This window comes from Protopterus annectens, chromosome 2.part2 (assembly GCF_019279795.1).
Source record: "Protopterus annectens isolate FY-2018-M chromosome 2.part2, PAN1.0, whole genome shotgun sequence".
NCBI classification, from domain to species: domain Eukaryota; kingdom Metazoa; phylum Chordata; order Ceratodontiformes; family Protopteridae; genus Protopterus; species Protopterus annectens.
The window spans coordinates 856,076,381-856,093,617 of record NC_056730.1 but is presented as its reverse complement, the minus strand read 5'-3'; positions in this window follow the sequence as shown (position 1 = coordinate 856,093,617).

The window sequence follows — 17,237 nt, the reverse complement described above, 5'->3', positions numbered from 1 at the left end:
TTCTGGCATATTCATTAGATCTCATTTTCCCTGTTTCCTGACTACTCTGACTAAAAAACAAAATAATTGTAGTTGCAATGTATACTGATATATAATTACCTTGTGGCTATGAAGGTGCACTCACCTTTTGGTGAAAAAAACTGTTTTGCAGGCTACATAAGTCACAATTATAATATCTAACCACTGGCACTAATTCTGTAGAACTATAATATTAGAATACTCCAATGCTGGCACCAGTTTAGAGATGATGCTCAGGCTCTCTAGTCTCACAGTCCACAATTAATAGTGTGGGACACATGCCTACTGCTGTTTCAAATATGGTCGGTTTTCATCACACTCAAATAAACAATACAGTGTACAACTATAGAACAGATTTATAATCACTGGCTTAAACATATTATCGTGACACTATGTGCGCTTCTCAAAACTTACATTACTTTAAACTGACTAGACAGATCCAAAGTGTCTTGGAACGACTTCCAGTCGATGGCTGTTAAATATGTTTTGGCAAGTAAACTTAAGACAACAAGCAAAAAGAAAATAAGCTATTTTCAGAAATATTGGAATAACCTACTAGATGCTCTTAATCAACACCATCCTTAGGTAGACCTCCATCCTCCCTTTATCTCTAACTCCCCTAGTTCTTTTGGACTATTAATTTTGTGACAAATACGTTTCCTCTTTAATTTCTTCCTCCAACATAACTCTTGAATGATCACAAACAATGCAACCCCCTACGATATCTTTTCCTACCCTTGTGCAAGCACTAACATCTAGCTTCCTTATACTAACACCCTTTCATTCAGTGACAGTCATGTGTATATATGTATTGAATATAGTTAAATCAAATAGGTTTTAGGCATACTGATACACTTCCATAATCCTGCAAAATAAATACTTGTCAAAACATTTTTGCTACCATTCTGTCTGTTAATATGCTAATCACTTGTTTAATGAAGGTTAATATTTTGTTTTGTTATATAGGACTGATTGTACGTGTGCCTAACCAGGTTGTATGAAATGTATTCACTTATTTGTTTTAAACCTATTTGCATAGTGTAACTTGTAATTGATTCTGTATTTGTGTCCTTAAAAATGCTAATAAAAATCATATTGTAAAAAAAAAAGGATTTCACCCACCTCTGATCCCAATTCTTTCTAATGCAATATTACTAACAATGACTGAGAGTTGGCCAAAACTATTTTTCATGCATACATATACAATGTTTCTAAAGCAGGGCTACTAATAGCTCTCCTGTGCCAGAAACCCTTTCCTGTTTGTATGGTACACACTGCCACCAGCCAAACCAATCTGGCTCACAAGTTTCAGTTACTAAACATTCTTCCAAAGAGCCAATCGATATATTAAAGTATGATAGATTATAGCCAAACAGCTTCTTTTCAAAAAGGTAGCTGCCAAAAGTCACACCAGTGATGTGAATTTACCCTTATAAATTCATAAATAAAATATCCCACACCAGCTTTTATAAGTGAATAAATAAAAATACCTTACCTAATATAAAATCAGACAAAAGAATAAAAAATAACAATTCCCTTTCAAAAAAAATTAATTGGTTGAACAGAAAAGTTTAAGACTACAAGTGCATAGTTAGCAATACAATAACTGTAACCCGATCTAAATAGTCTTATTCCTACCAATTTCTATAGAACATGTTGACGCGGTGGTGGTGCTGTGGTAGCGTTGACGCCTCACAGTAAGACACTGTTCAATTCTCAGCTAGAGCATCTTCTGCGTGGAGACATGCATGAATGGGCGTATCTTCGTTGAAGGTTGTGCGTCAGGGCAAGTAACTCGGCACATAAAAATCAACTACCAATCATTAGCGGACTGGAGTTCCGCTGTGGTGACCCCTAAATGGGAAAAGCCGAAAGACACAACATTATGACCTAACTACCACTCAGGCTTGAAAAGCACCCAGCAGCTGCATATCACACACACACACACACACACACACACACACACACACACACACACACACACACACACACACACGTAGATTACCAATGTTTAGCTTACTCATTGTTACTAAGAAGACTACATTTTCTTTTCACTACAGCCTTATAAAATGTTTTACTGTTGCTCTCTTTTTTAATTTCTCCAAGTCTTCTGGGTTTCTAATACCATGACAGGAATGGACCCCATTCCTAAAAGTACGACTGAAGTTCATGAAATTGGTATTGTTCTAGTCTTTGATGTCAGCCAGAAGTGCTCATCACAGCACACGCAATGTGCCCAGTAATAACTCCTTCTGCAATTCGTATGGGGTTACATGTATTGATAAAATATCTAAATAAGATTATAGATTCATTTTTATAATGTCCATTGATCCTAATACTATTGGAACTGTCTGGGAATCTTTCTTCCACATTGCTCTCATTTCTGACTGTAAATCCTGATATTTTATGACTCTGTGTCTCTCTGTACACAAGACACTGTAGTCAATGGGTGTGGCAATTTCAGTGATCAATGCTACTTTTGTCTTCTTTTCATGGACCACTATATCCAGTTTTCTACCACCTATCTTTTGAACTGTTGATAATGGGTGATCCCATGTGATGTAGACTTCATCATTTTCTGAGATGTTTTGTGGTTCATAGTTTCAGTGTTTTTCAGCTACTGCAATACCATAATGTTTGCACAATCCCCAGTGCAACAGTCTTGCCACATTATTATGCCTTTCAGTATACAGTCCTTCTGCCATTAGTATATCACAGCCAGCAATGAGGTGTGCGACTGTTTCCAATTCTGTTTTACAAAACCTACATTTGTCTGTTTCTCCCACATGCTCAATGAACTTTGTAAACCAGTGTGTACATAGCCCACTATCTTGGGCCACCAATATTATACTTTAAGATTTGATTAGAATCCGTCAAGGCTATCATTTAAAGAATAGGGAAAGTAATTTTAGCTTTCTTCACAAGTTAGAGTTTCCCAAAGCCAAACATCACTCCAAATAAAGAGGAAAAAGCAGCAGCTGTGATTCAACACTTCCTGGAAGTTAGTGTTTTCAAATCAAAACAGTTTTCTGTTTTTTATTCCAAGTTGCTCAGGACTGACCAACATAGTGCCATCCCAGCATCAGGTAATACAGCTTTTGGAAGGAACAATGAGAGTGGAAATAACTCCATTCTATTTTACACAGCTACATCTTTGCCAAAAAGCTATACATGTCACTCATCAAATAAAAGGCACAATCATAGACATTTCCACATTGAAGGAAATATACAACTGTTAACATGGTCCATCAAAGAAAACACAGTTAAGAAACATGATCAAAATGGCTTCTAAATTCAACTGATATGAAATGCATCACTGTATATCTACTTCAAATGAGAAAGATGAAGTATCTGAAGAGATCATACAAAACCGTATCATTTTATAACTATCAAGTTTAGCAAAAACTGCTTGAACAGGACTTATGTTAAATCCCAAGAAACAACTTAATTAATGATTGAATGGACATATCAAATAGTACATGACATGCCCTCCGAATGAATAATTATCCTTACTACAAGCAATTTGCCATCTCAGAGAATGCACCAGTCCCTGGCTTTATGTTAGAAAACAAGAAAGACAACATTTGGAAAAATATAGGCATCATCTTCCAGTGATATCATTACAGCACCCAGATTGTATAGGATTGTTCATCCGCACTGGAAAGAGAAGTATGCAGTGGTCTGTGACAGTGATTGCATTCAATCAGTTTGGATTTAGCAAATAGTGTATATGGTCAGTCAAGTAATCAATAAGTTGTTAAGAAATATTTGCAATTAGTGACATTTCTGCTGATCTCAGTTAAGTTGGGAACAAATAGTCTGATTATAGTAGCAACCACTATAAAATGATTCATTGCAGCAATTTCTCTCATATGTGTTCTAAACAATTAATACATAGACAGCTAAAATATGAAAGAAAGCTTTGTCATTTTTTTCCAGCGGTAACTAATGCTATAACCATTGTAACCATTAATCATACAACAAATGTTAGGGGAAAATTCAGAACTACTGCCTACAATATTTTTTTCAGTACTTTGACTGCTCAAGGCTGGCACATGTAAGAGCACAATGCTGTATCTTACTTGATTTAAGAGTTGACCCACCTCTGCAAATGCTATAGCTGATGACTATATTGCAGGACAACTCTATAAATGACATCACAACAGAAAACATTTACTTTGTCATGAGATACCATTTTACATAAACTGTGCAACACAGTCCAGAACCTAGCAGGCATTTAGTCAGTTAACAACCAGTGCAACAAATTATTACTTTATAGTACAAATTGTCCTGATGTCCAACAGAAATGTTTCAGAGGCAGTCAAAGTAAGCAGAGGAAGTGCAAACGTTGTCTGAGATTATGAAACATAATATAGAAAAATAAGTTTCAGGAAGTATATAAACGATTATCTGTGTAGCTCTGAGGAGACTAACCAATGAGAAAATTAGAAAACAAGGAAACACAGGTTCTGAATAGTGACACAACTACACATTGTTACAACTGCTTTATTAGCAATTATCATTTTAATCCAGAGTACAATAATATGCAATAAAAGTCACAAAATATGTAGCTAACACAGAATTAACATTCCACAGAGGTAATCAGTCAATTCTAAGTAACAAAAAAGTAAATTGTATTGTCTATGTCTAAAACAGAGATTAACTGTAAATCTGAAAGCAATTGCAATTATTTAACCCTGGAGTAAAGAGCAGTGGGGGTTATTATAAATAAGAACATATAAGAAATAAAATAGAATTGGACTCAATCATAGGCAGCAGCTATACAGGAAGTCCAGATTAAGCTGTTGATACAAAGGCTTAATAAATGCTCAAATGCTTGAGTTTTTATAGCACAACCTGTTACCATTATTCCATATATTAGGAATTTTCTTTGAATCACAAAATAATTTTGGATAGTGCTTTCAAGATGATACTACTTATTTAATAAAGATGTACATATATTTACAAGAATTTTCTTATTTAGTTAAACAATGTTTGGTGGCAAAGAACTTCACAAATAGCTGTCTGTAGTGTCATAGTGATACCCTGAAAACAGTTTTACCATTTCCAGTCTTGTTTAGTTTAAATAACTGAAAGTCCTACCAGATTGTTGAGCACAAAAATTCATACTGGTTGAATAGAACTGCATTTCTAAAATATATAGAATAAGTCTATAACTGAATCTTTCCCACACATAAAGCATTTTGGAGATGACAGGTTTTGTATAGCAGCTAATTTGCAGGTAGGCATTGTGTAGTAACACAAATTGTTGATTTATATAAATATAGAGTAGAATAAAGATTTATATACATTTTTGTTCAGATACATTGACATTCATGGTAAATATTAAGCTCTTTAAGATTTTAGGACCAGAAACAAGAAATATGTATCTCTGAATAAAAGGTGGAATGAAAGACTGAGTTGTAAATAAAAATAAACTGTTTTGTTTTAGGATAACACAGCCACGAGAAAACCAGATCAGACATTGGGATGTTGCATCTAAAATACCCTTGAGAAAGTATATACTGCTGACTTAATTAGCATTTTACTAGGATTCCTGTGGTCCTTCAGAACTGAGCTCATAACTATGTCATCAATTTGTACAGACAAAGGTCTTTGATCATTGAAAAAAACCTATCTCAGAAGTTTAATGAAAAAGGAAGTCTAACATAGTAGTCCAAAGAGTCATATAGAAAGTGAACATACCTATGGGATATACACCATCCTTAATAATAAGCACCCTAGCTGTAGAGACCCAAAATTAGGTATTATTCTGATTGCTCTTAAAGTAATCTGAGATCATAAATAGTTTCAGCATTCTAGAAACATGATAAAAAAGGAGACTGGAAAGATCTAGCCCTTTTACTGTGAGAGCCAAAGAGGTTGTCGAGACTAACTAACTCATCTCCATGTACTATTACTCTGCTCTAAAACAGATAAAAGCACCATGTCATTTATGTTATATTTGTTCTCTTTGTGGAGCTTTTAGCACTGAGCCTCCACTGAAAATGTTTTTTTTTCTTCCCACTTGGACCTTCTTGGTAAAGAAATGTTAATAAATAAATAAATTGCATGGGTTAACCACCATGAAAACAAAAGTAACAAAATATTCAATAACTTACCTTAGTCAAAAAAGACACAGACCTCATACCTAATCTAACTGCTACCAACAATTCAAAAACAAAATTCCAATTGCAACTAGTCACTTGCTCTGAGCATCTAAGAGGCTACATAAAACTGCATATTGCCACAGTCTACATCCCTACGGCAAATTCAGGAAATAACAAAAGAGAGTAAATTAATCATATGCAGACATTTAAGGACTGGCTGGAATTCTTCCATCAAATGTTCAACTGTTTTCTAAACAACATCAATCATTCCCAACTAGCTAAGGGTTTGCATGATTCAACACCATTTCCAACAAAAGATCACACATTTTGGTGCAAATCTTCAATATTCCCAGCAATACTACATCCCTACAATTCATACCCCATGATCTCAGTGACCACTGCCAACATTGTCATAGTGGTGCTCAAGGGTTCCAAATCTCCCACCTAATCTTCTTACTTGCTATTTCTTCTCTAGCAACATTAGTAATCTACTAGACTTTAAGATCACAAGTATATAAATACACTGACCCTATCTCAATTCTTTCCACATTTTATAACACCCTCTTTCCCATCCTAGAAAGACTGATCACCACAAGTCATTGAATTGCCAAGGACAACCATGTCTGCTGGATAGTAGCCACTTTGAGGTCTGGAATTATATCTATAAGTGCAGCCTTGAAAGAGGTAAAAACAGAGTCAAAATTCTGCTATGTTGTAACCCTACATAGACTTCAGGAGGACTACAAGAATTTAAGTTAACTTTGCAAAGGCAGCATACTTGAGATAGTCAAGCATCCCCTCTTGACAACCCAAAGATATTCTAAAGCACTCTAATATCCATCAGTTCTAACAGCATGTTCCCTAAATCCAATTAATCTGGTAGCCTACCCACTAACTGTTGAGGCTCAAAAGTTAAATTTATCAAACCTCACCATGTCCTCATATATATTCTTTACTAATCATGGACAAGCAGATCCCACAAATCCATTTTATGGGATACTCACTTCCTTCCATTCTACTTCAAAAATATCCAAAAAAATGCAGTGTCGTAGAGAAGATTGAATACAAACTTAATTTTCATTTCTACTACCTACACATAAGAATGTTAAAACAAGGAGCTGAATACATTGTTAAGCCTTTAGCTCACATTTTCAATGTATGCCAAACTACCAATGTGCTTCTACCTAGACTTAAGCATGCCCTATTCATCCCACTACCTAAAGTTACACATCCAAAACCTCCTAACAGATAGAGATCCATCTTCAGCATTTGATCTTTGGCAAAAATACCGGAAAGTGGTTTATGAGCAATTATTAGATTACATCAACAAATACATTTATCAGATTAACAACATGGTTTCCTTCCAAAATGTATCACTTTGATTGCTATTCCTTCTAACCACTCAAATATATACCAAATATGGCAGATTGACTAACTGCATGACATATCTTTTTAGACTTACAGAGGACAATTGACACAGGAAATCATGAACAAACCACTAATTCAGCTCAGAGACTATGTTTATTCACTCAGTGTTCTTACGTAATTTAACAACTACCTATCAAACAGAACTATTTACATAGTTACTGAGAATTTTTACTCTTCCACTTGAACCGTTCATTCTTGTGTACATCAAAGTTCAGTCTAAGACCACTCTTTCTCTATACAGGTGGCATTACACTGACCACTGCTAATAACAATATCAATCATTTATACTGCAGGTTACAATAAGAATTTATCATATGGAACTGGATTACTAAAAACATACTTCCTAGAAACACTCCAAAATCTACAGTAATGATCTTTGGTGCATCTGAAGCACTTGCCAAAATATTCACTTCTTAAATATCATATCCACTCAAATTCCTTAGTACCACTCATCTCTGAACAAACATACATGGGTGTTCTCCTGGATAATACCCTAAAGTTTCACCAAGACACTGCCAACTTGATTGTTAAATGGTGCAGTAACTGAAAGTGGCCTACACCATTCCAAACTTATTATCTACTGAGGCCCAGGAAGCCATTGCTATAAATCTCCTAATCCCTTGACTAGAATATGCAGTCCTCAGCATTACTTCCCCTTCTGAACAAATACCTCTTTATGAAAAACAAGATTGCTTGATTTAAACATAAACCAAACCATAATGGACACCAATGTTTCACCACAGAAAAAGGAAATTGCCTTCCTGCATCCACAAGGCCCACATATCTTCCAACATGCTGAACTTTAAACTACTTAAAATTAACACTTGCCCCACTTTCCAACAGACTACCACTTAACAAATCATTTTACTCACTCAGAAGCAACACAGACTTTAAGACAAATGGCCACATTTTGAAGTTACCACTTCTGAAAAATCATTCTTCAAATTGACTTCTGCCTCCTAGAACTCCCTGCACGTTGCAGCCAGTCAGTGGATAAAAATGGTCTTATAACAGTTCACTGCTGCAGATAACAAACAAATAATAAATATGTAAATAAATAAATAAATAAAATTGCTTTAAAGGCAAAGATTGACACTTCGAAACTACTAAACAGTCATATACCCCTTAATCTGTATTGTCTATATTTCTATATTTGATATCCTTAGAATTTATTAGGATACTAGGGTGGGAGTAAGGATTGTTTTTCCTCTAAGCAGTAATCTTTTGACTGTTGTGCCTATTACCAGTCCTTAGCAGGACAGTATCCTGACAGTGTTCAGATATATATTTATACAAGTAAATTGTGTGTTTTTCTTATTGCTGCAATATTTGTAAGACTTGGGATTGATTGTTGTTGTGAACTCTCATGCTGTATACTGTCTCTGCCTTTATGACAGTGTCCATTGTGGGACATCAATTGCCATGTTCTTAGAATTGCTGCAATATGATTCAAAGATGGCTGCCATTCTGTGAACACTGCAAATCTACAGCTCTTCATATATCCTGAGGAAAATCTAACCCTGAAGCTATACTATGAGCTATTTAACAATAATCTTTTGAAAAGATAAATCTACTCCATTCAAGTATCTGATGAGAGGTGTTTGAATCTGGGAAAATCAAAGAATTCAACAGGATTAGACCCGATTGACTGACTCTGAAGAGAGTGTCAAACAAAGGATCTGTCTGAATAACAAACTTGGCCTATTTACTATCAAGCTACAGTAAAGGGCAATACTGATTTAGAATGTCAAAACAAGATAAAAGTATGGAGACAACAACAACAAAAACTAAATTGTCAGAACTGCAATCACCAGAAAAAGATTTAATTTCAAAAAGGCAGAAAATCATTAAACAACAGGAACTTCCCAAAGCAGGGAATAAAAATAAACCAGACCAGTTAGCGGATATGGAGGATATCAAATCTGCTTTGATACCCATTCAAGTAGCTTTGGAAGAACTCTCTAAGCAGGTACAGTCTTTTGGCATTTCATGTAGTCAAATTCTAGAAAGAATGGACAAAACTGAAGCTAGAATATCTGAAAATGAAGATAAAATAACACTGCTGGCTAAAAAGTCTGATACTCATGACCTGGACATACATTCTATGCAAGCAAAAATCCTGGATCTGGAGGCGAGATCCAGGAGAAATAATATAATTATCAGAGGGATACCTGAGAATATTCAATACAATGATTTAATTCCATCCATTACACAAATTTTTACAATATTGTTTAATGACTCTGACACAGCTAAACAAATAATAATAGAGAGAGCTCATAGAGCTTTGAGAGAAATGCAGGTATCAAATATATCAAGACCAGTGTATGTCAAAATTCTTAATTACCAAGATGTTAATAAAATAATAATGACTTAAAAAGAACGGAGGTTACATTATGTGGAACAATAATAAAGTTTCTGTGGCTCATGATTTACCTCTCCAAATAAGACAAGCTATGCAAGCTTTATCTGCTTACTGTAAATTTCTTATTGAAAAACAGATTAAATTTCAAATGAAGTATCCTAACACACTAATGTTCACAGTCGATGGATCTAAATATTCAGTTTCTACAAAAAAAGAAGCAAAATCTACCTTTTTGAAGATATTTAAGTCCTTGCCTGCTTCAGAGAGTTAATATGGCCTTCCGTTGAGACTGCTACAGTAACAGAGGTCGGATCCGTTTTTTGCTTCAACCCGAGGCTTCTGAATCCTTTGTTTTAAGTTTTAGTCCTGCAGGCCTATTTCTAATCTGATAAAACTTGTCTTTCATCCCTGGATCATTCGCGAACCATTTCCAAGATTTTATGGCTCCCACGAACTCTCTCTCATCACGAAGATACAGGAAATGCTTTTATCGTTCTCCTGGGGCCGGTTTTGAAGTGGCACAATCGGAAGTCCACTCGTTTAAAGGGTCCCTCGTCGCGAACTCGAAGGCAGTTTCCCAGGCTTGGGAAACTGGAAAAACTGTGTTGAAGAACAAAAGTGTAAATTGACTATCATATTACAAGTGGTTGTACTTTAAGCACATAGAAAACATCTAATCATTTTATATACACATTTAATTATTCAGGTATGCAATTCTATTAGGAAATGGTGTGGTTATTTAACAGTATTGTTGAGAGCAGCAGTTATACTAGGGAACCTCACCCCAAATACATATATATTTTTATAAATTACTCTATTATTTAGTAGTTCTTATTTCTAGTTTTCCTGATGTAATAAATTGGAAGAATAGTAATAGATGCTCAAAGGAATTGATAATTATACAGGTCTAAGTAATAATATGAAGTTCATATGCAGATAGTGAATGGTCAGGCTTGCTAACAAAATACAAAGCTGCCTTTTTTTTTTTTTTATATACATTCTGGTTAGACAGGATTGCAAAAGGAATAGTAAACAGTGTTGGGATTTTGCGAATGTACCATTAAGTAAGTTGTATGGCTTCCTTTGGGAATATAGAACATATTGATAAAGGGAGATTATATAAATTGAGGCATTTTTATTACTAAAATATTTCATTGCATGCTGAAGTTTTACAATAATTTAATGTATCATAGTCCAACACTGTTGCTGTATAACAAAGCAGCAAATAATTAAAAGGTGAGAAGCTCTAACAGTGCTGGGCTTTGACTAAATAATGATACCTGAATGAAAGATGTGTTCAACTGTTGGACAACTGAGGTTGGAGGTTTTAGTAACATTTACTGAATAATATAAGTTGAACAAGGGTGTTCTAGATATAGCGGGTTTTATATCATTAAAGGCCAGTAGAACAATTTAATAATAGGCGTTTTTGTAGTATATGTTGATTAGATGTATGAAGACCTATCAGTTGCTGGTATACGCCTTAATGTTCACAGAACCATCTGCGAGGTGTTGCCTTATTGGATAACCATTATTGTTAGAGTTTTGACAAGTTATCAGGTCAATATTAACTAGGTTATTAATATATACAAGATAGAATGATGGTGTGGACATATGGGCTAGTTTAATTGAGCTTTGCTGTAGAAATGGTTTATATACTATTAACTACTATACTAGGATTACTGATAAGTATGGTTGATATATTATTTAGTTGTCATTTACTTATATAACTATGATAGGTGATAAAGGGAAGTTTTAGTCTTAATTTATGTATAGATATTAGTGGTCTTAGGTTAAATCTGGAATAGGTAAACAATGTATGATCTAGTACGACACTGAAGTGGTTATTCATTTATTTTCTCTTTGTTTTTCACTTAAGGGTTACTATACAGTATAGATTGTCTACAAGCTAATTACTGTAAAGTATAATATGGATTAGTGTCTCATTTTTGATTTCATGAGGTTTTAAAAACTGTTTTTTATTTATTCTTAAGATATATGTCTTATATATTACAGAAAAGTATCAGTTTTGATACTTCCAGAATGTTCTTAGTGGGACACAACATATTATTATCATCCGTTAGATATTTGAATTGTTTGGAGAGGAATGACAAGAATAATATATGTTGTTAACACTTTTTTCCTTGACATAATTTCTGAAATTGATAAACCAAGAGATGTAGATGTGCAGCAGTGTGTAATAGGGAATGTATAGGTTAGGCTTTGTAGATTTAGTGGTAGTAGACATAGGTTTTTACATGATATAGTTGTAATATATTTTAATCTAAAGAACATTTATTTAGCAATGTTATTAATCCTTATAATGTTTAACAATGTGGAAAACCTATGTATGTCCTGGTCCAGGGGTTTAGTGGGTAGGCACTGGTGTGGGACGGGATTTCAACAATGCTTCCAGAAACTATACCTTTTGAAAACATATTTGAATCTAGTATGTTTTGTCCAACGTAAACTACATTTGAATAAATTAAAGGTCGTACTATGTGGGAAATAGATTCATGGAATACGAAAGGGCTCCAGAACCTGAAAAAGAGGAAATTGTTTCTTCATTTATTTTTGCAGGCTAGGGCATGTTTTATTTTACTTCAAGAAACTCATTTGACTAATGACCAGTGGGCAGTTATTAAGGAAAAAAAGTGGATCAGAGAGGTTATAGCTTTGGAAGGTAAAACTAATAGTGTGGGGGTTGCGATAGTTATAAAAAACCAATACCAAGAAAAAATTCTAGACTCTAAAATAGATAAAGAGGGAAGATGGTGTTACATGATTCTGTCATCTAATCTTTACGATAAACCTATTTTACTTCTTAATATATATGCACCATGTAACAATCAACACTTTTTTATAGTATCACTGTATTCTATTTTAAATCAATATAACAATTACTACATAATTATATGAGGGGACTGGAATACATATCAAGATCCTAAATTGGATAAATCAAGTACACATAGGTCATTTAATTCTCAAGCAGTAATAGCTTTGAGTGAACTTAAAGTTGACTTTAAATTGTATGACCCTTTTAAATACGTAAGCAATCAGTCTAATACAAATAACTTTACATTCTATTCAACTTGTCACAAAATGTGGTCTAGAATAGATTTTTTCTTGATTTCAGAAAGTCTAATTACTCTAGATCCCAGTGTTTCTGTACAAGCTCGTTACTTATCAGATCATTCTAAGATTACTTTAAACTTTAATAAAGACCCCAAAAATAGTTTATCACATAGAGGGTACAACTGGACCTTAAATCCAAATTTATTAAATAAAGAAGATATAATTCAGGAAAGTCAGGCTGTTCTTGATCTTCTATTAGTTAAATTAACCAAACAACAACATTTACCCGATACTGAATGGGCGACAACCAAAGCACAAGTAATAGGGATCTTTCTGCAAAAAGCTACCTATTATAAAAAAATTCACACTAGAGATCTACAAAGATTGGAAACTAAAATCAAGTCATTAGAACAGGACTTAATTAGGAAATTTAACCAGCAAACAGAAAAAGAACTATTAAAATGTCAAAAGGAGCTCTTTTTGATACAAAGTAGTAGGTTGTCGTTCCATGAACATAAATTGTTGGCAAAATATGCTAATCATATTCAAACGCCTTCAAGGGCATTAGCCAGAATCATTAATCAATCAAAAGTACCTTTTCAGATCACTGAAATACAATTCAAAAATAATAGATATACAAATTCTGAAGATATTATGAGTATTTTTGAGTTGATTTATTCTCAAATTTATAGTGATAGACAGGAATCTCTCACGAATAGGACTAACAATGATTTTTTACAAAAAATAATTTTTCCAGAAATTGATGCTAACTCCCAAATAGATTTAATTAAGCCAATTTCCTCTAGGGAAATAATAGATACAATTAAAAAGTTGAAATCTCATAAAGCACCAGGTCCGGATGGTTTGACCGCAGAGTTTTATAAAACTTTTTGTGATTCCTTTGGCAAAATACTTCCACATATATTTAATTATATAATTAACAATAGAATTAATGATCCTCACTTTAATGCATCCAGAACAATTCTTATACCCAAAGAAAATACTGACTTTCATAACCCGGATAATTATAGACCTATCTCTCTTTTAAATATTGACATAAAAATTTTGACATCTATCTTAGCTAATAGATTGAAGAAGGTAATAGACTCAATAATATCTAATGAACAAGCCAGATTTATGAATGCTAGACAAACCACTGACAATACTTTATCATTACATACATTAATTTCCTATGCCTGTCAAAAAAATATTAATGTTTATGCTCTCATCATTGATGCACAAAAAGCATTTGATAGAGTTAATTTTAAATTTTTGTTCGATGTTTTACCATACTTTAGTATACCTCAAGAATTTATTTTAACATTACAAATATTATATAATAACCCATATACAACTTTATATATCAATAAAAATCTTTCTAAAAGAATACAAATTAAGAACGGAACTCGTCAGGGCTGTCCTTTATCTCCTATATTATTTAATCTATATTTAGAACCACTATTTTTACATATTAAACAAAATATATACCATAATGCCCCAATAATTTATGGTACTAAAATATCCATGACTGCCTTTGCTGATGACCTTAACATCTACTGTACGACTCCAGTTTCAGATACTAAAAAAATACTAAAAGCAGTGGAAGACTTTGCTGAGGTATCCAACTACAAGATAAACCTTAAAAAAACTAAAGTATTTCCTTTAAAACACCAAAACCTTTTTCTCTTTTACCACTGGTAGGACAAGTTAAATCGGAGAACAAGATAAAGTACTTGGGTGTTGTCTTTTCTACAGATAACAAAGATTTCTATGTGAATAATGTTAAGTTTCTTTGGGATCATATATTGTCCGACTTAAGAAGATGGAATAATCTGAAATTACCAACAATGGCAAAAGTTTCAATTATTAAAATGAATGTGCTACCCAGAATTTTGTACATCTTTAGAGCCACTCAAGTCTTGATCCCTAGGAAATTTTTCAAACAAATTCACACGGAATCGGCTAAATTTATATGGGAACCTAAGAAAACTAGAATATCATATGATAAACTGATGACTCCAAAAAATAAAGGAGGCCTAGATCTACCTAATTTTGAAATTTACTACTTAATAATAAATTCTAATAGAATTTTAAGAATAGCTTACTATGAGATATCTAGTAATAAATGGTCACCTAAATGGGTAGTTATGAATCATAAACACGTTGTAAGTTTGAATATTAACCCGAAAGCTTTACCTTTTTTAAGTAAAGATACCCTTAAATTATTTCCTTTAATGGACCATATTAGAGTATATATAAGTTTAATACAAAATCTTTTCCAGTCATTAAATCTCTTGCAACACATGATGATTTTTCAACCTTTTCATAAGAACCCGAATTTGACAATCAATAATCAATTAATAGATCTTAAAAAATATCCACTTATAATTAATTTAAATTTACTTGGGATGTATCCATATCTTAATCATTCAATTCATGTTATGTTGCAGGGGATGAATCTTCCTAAATCTTACTTAATAATATTGAGACAGTTAAAGGATCTTTCTATAAATTACTTTAAAGACTTCAGAATGGATGAGGAAATGTTAACTAATTGTTCAAACTTATGGTTAACTCTTAGACAAGATACCAAATTTATAACTTCTACAAGTGAACTGATAAAAGAGTTGAAATACCAAAATCAAATACTCTTGTCAAAATATTGGAAAGATAAAATACCTTCGATTGAAGAAAATAAAATATTAAAAGCAATTAACTTAACAATAAAATCAGTTTCTCTCCAAAAATTAAAATTTACACAATTGATGATATTTAATAATGCCTACTATACATGCCTTAGCTTGCATAAATTTAACTCGAAAAATTCACACAAATGTCCATACTGTAAAGATCAAACAGCGGACCTTTTGCACATGTTCTGGAGCTGTAAATGTATATACAAACTTTGGAATTCCTTAAAAATCCAACTACAAAAGATGGGTTATCAACATTCTACACTTTCTTGGGAATTCATGATTCTACATATCCCTCCTAATAATTTAGATAGAACCCAAATTATTATACTTATAAATATTTTCTTATTAATGAAACTTTATATAGCTACAAATTGGTTGACTCCATCTCAAACTTCATGGGAAAACTTTAAAGGTTTAGCCATGAAACATATTTTAGCACATAAACTTTTAATCAAGGATAATAAAAGGAATATTAATAATCCGAAAGTGTGGGAACAAATTTTCAACATTATATTAGCGTAATGTACCGAATACAGCTCAACCCCAGGACATGCATACTTAATTTGAAAGTTGCTATTAACAATCCATTCTAATGATATTAGATCTTTTGACTCTCGTTATTAGATGTTACTTTCTTTTTTTTTGTCATTGATTTTGTTTAACGGATGGAAGCATTTATGTAAATAGTGTACATAGTTTGCAGTATGGGTGTTAGTAGCTTAATTTGGGTATTATTTGTATTTTCTTACTGTTGTTTATTTTATTGTATGAAAAATTGTTAAAATAATAAAGATTTATTATTGAAAAAAAAAATTGCTGCAATACCTGCAAAACATCTGTTTGGTCTTTCCTGCCTGTATATTGTCTTTGCCTTTATTGCCCAAGTCAAAGCTGAAAAGAAGGTCCTTGGAGCAAGTCACTTACCTGGTTAACAAATATTAAACAAAATAATAAAGTATAATTAACAATGATAAAAAATGTATATGTGTATGAACTGGAAACAGTTGTCTGAATGACAATTTTTGTGTAAAGTCAGCAGTTGTCATAACTGATTCAATAGTCACTAATGCTCATCAAGGCTGAAGTCACCAAAACATGATATTTCAACAAAAGTCACCACTAGCAGCTGCCTTAGAACATAAATATGTGAGGTAAGCAGTCTTATTAAACATTAATTGTAAAGTAAAAATCCAAGCCATGCTAAATGCTTCTACAAAAACTAAGTATAAAATATGATCATTGCTACAATAGCCATGATAGATCATCATGGCTGAATCCACAAAAATGACATTCCAGCAATGGTAACCTTGAGTAGCAGACATAGCTCATTAGTTTATGTTGAAATAAATGCAATATAAAATTAATTTTCAGGTTACTGATATAGGGCATACAAGAGATCCCATTATTCAATGTCTAAAGTAAAATGTGCTAGAATTTGTAAAATCTCACTCCAATATCTAAAGACTGATTTAATATAACTGAAATTGGATTGACAAAATAAACATAATCTATTATTCAAACTCTTGAATTTGTTTAAAGATATCATGA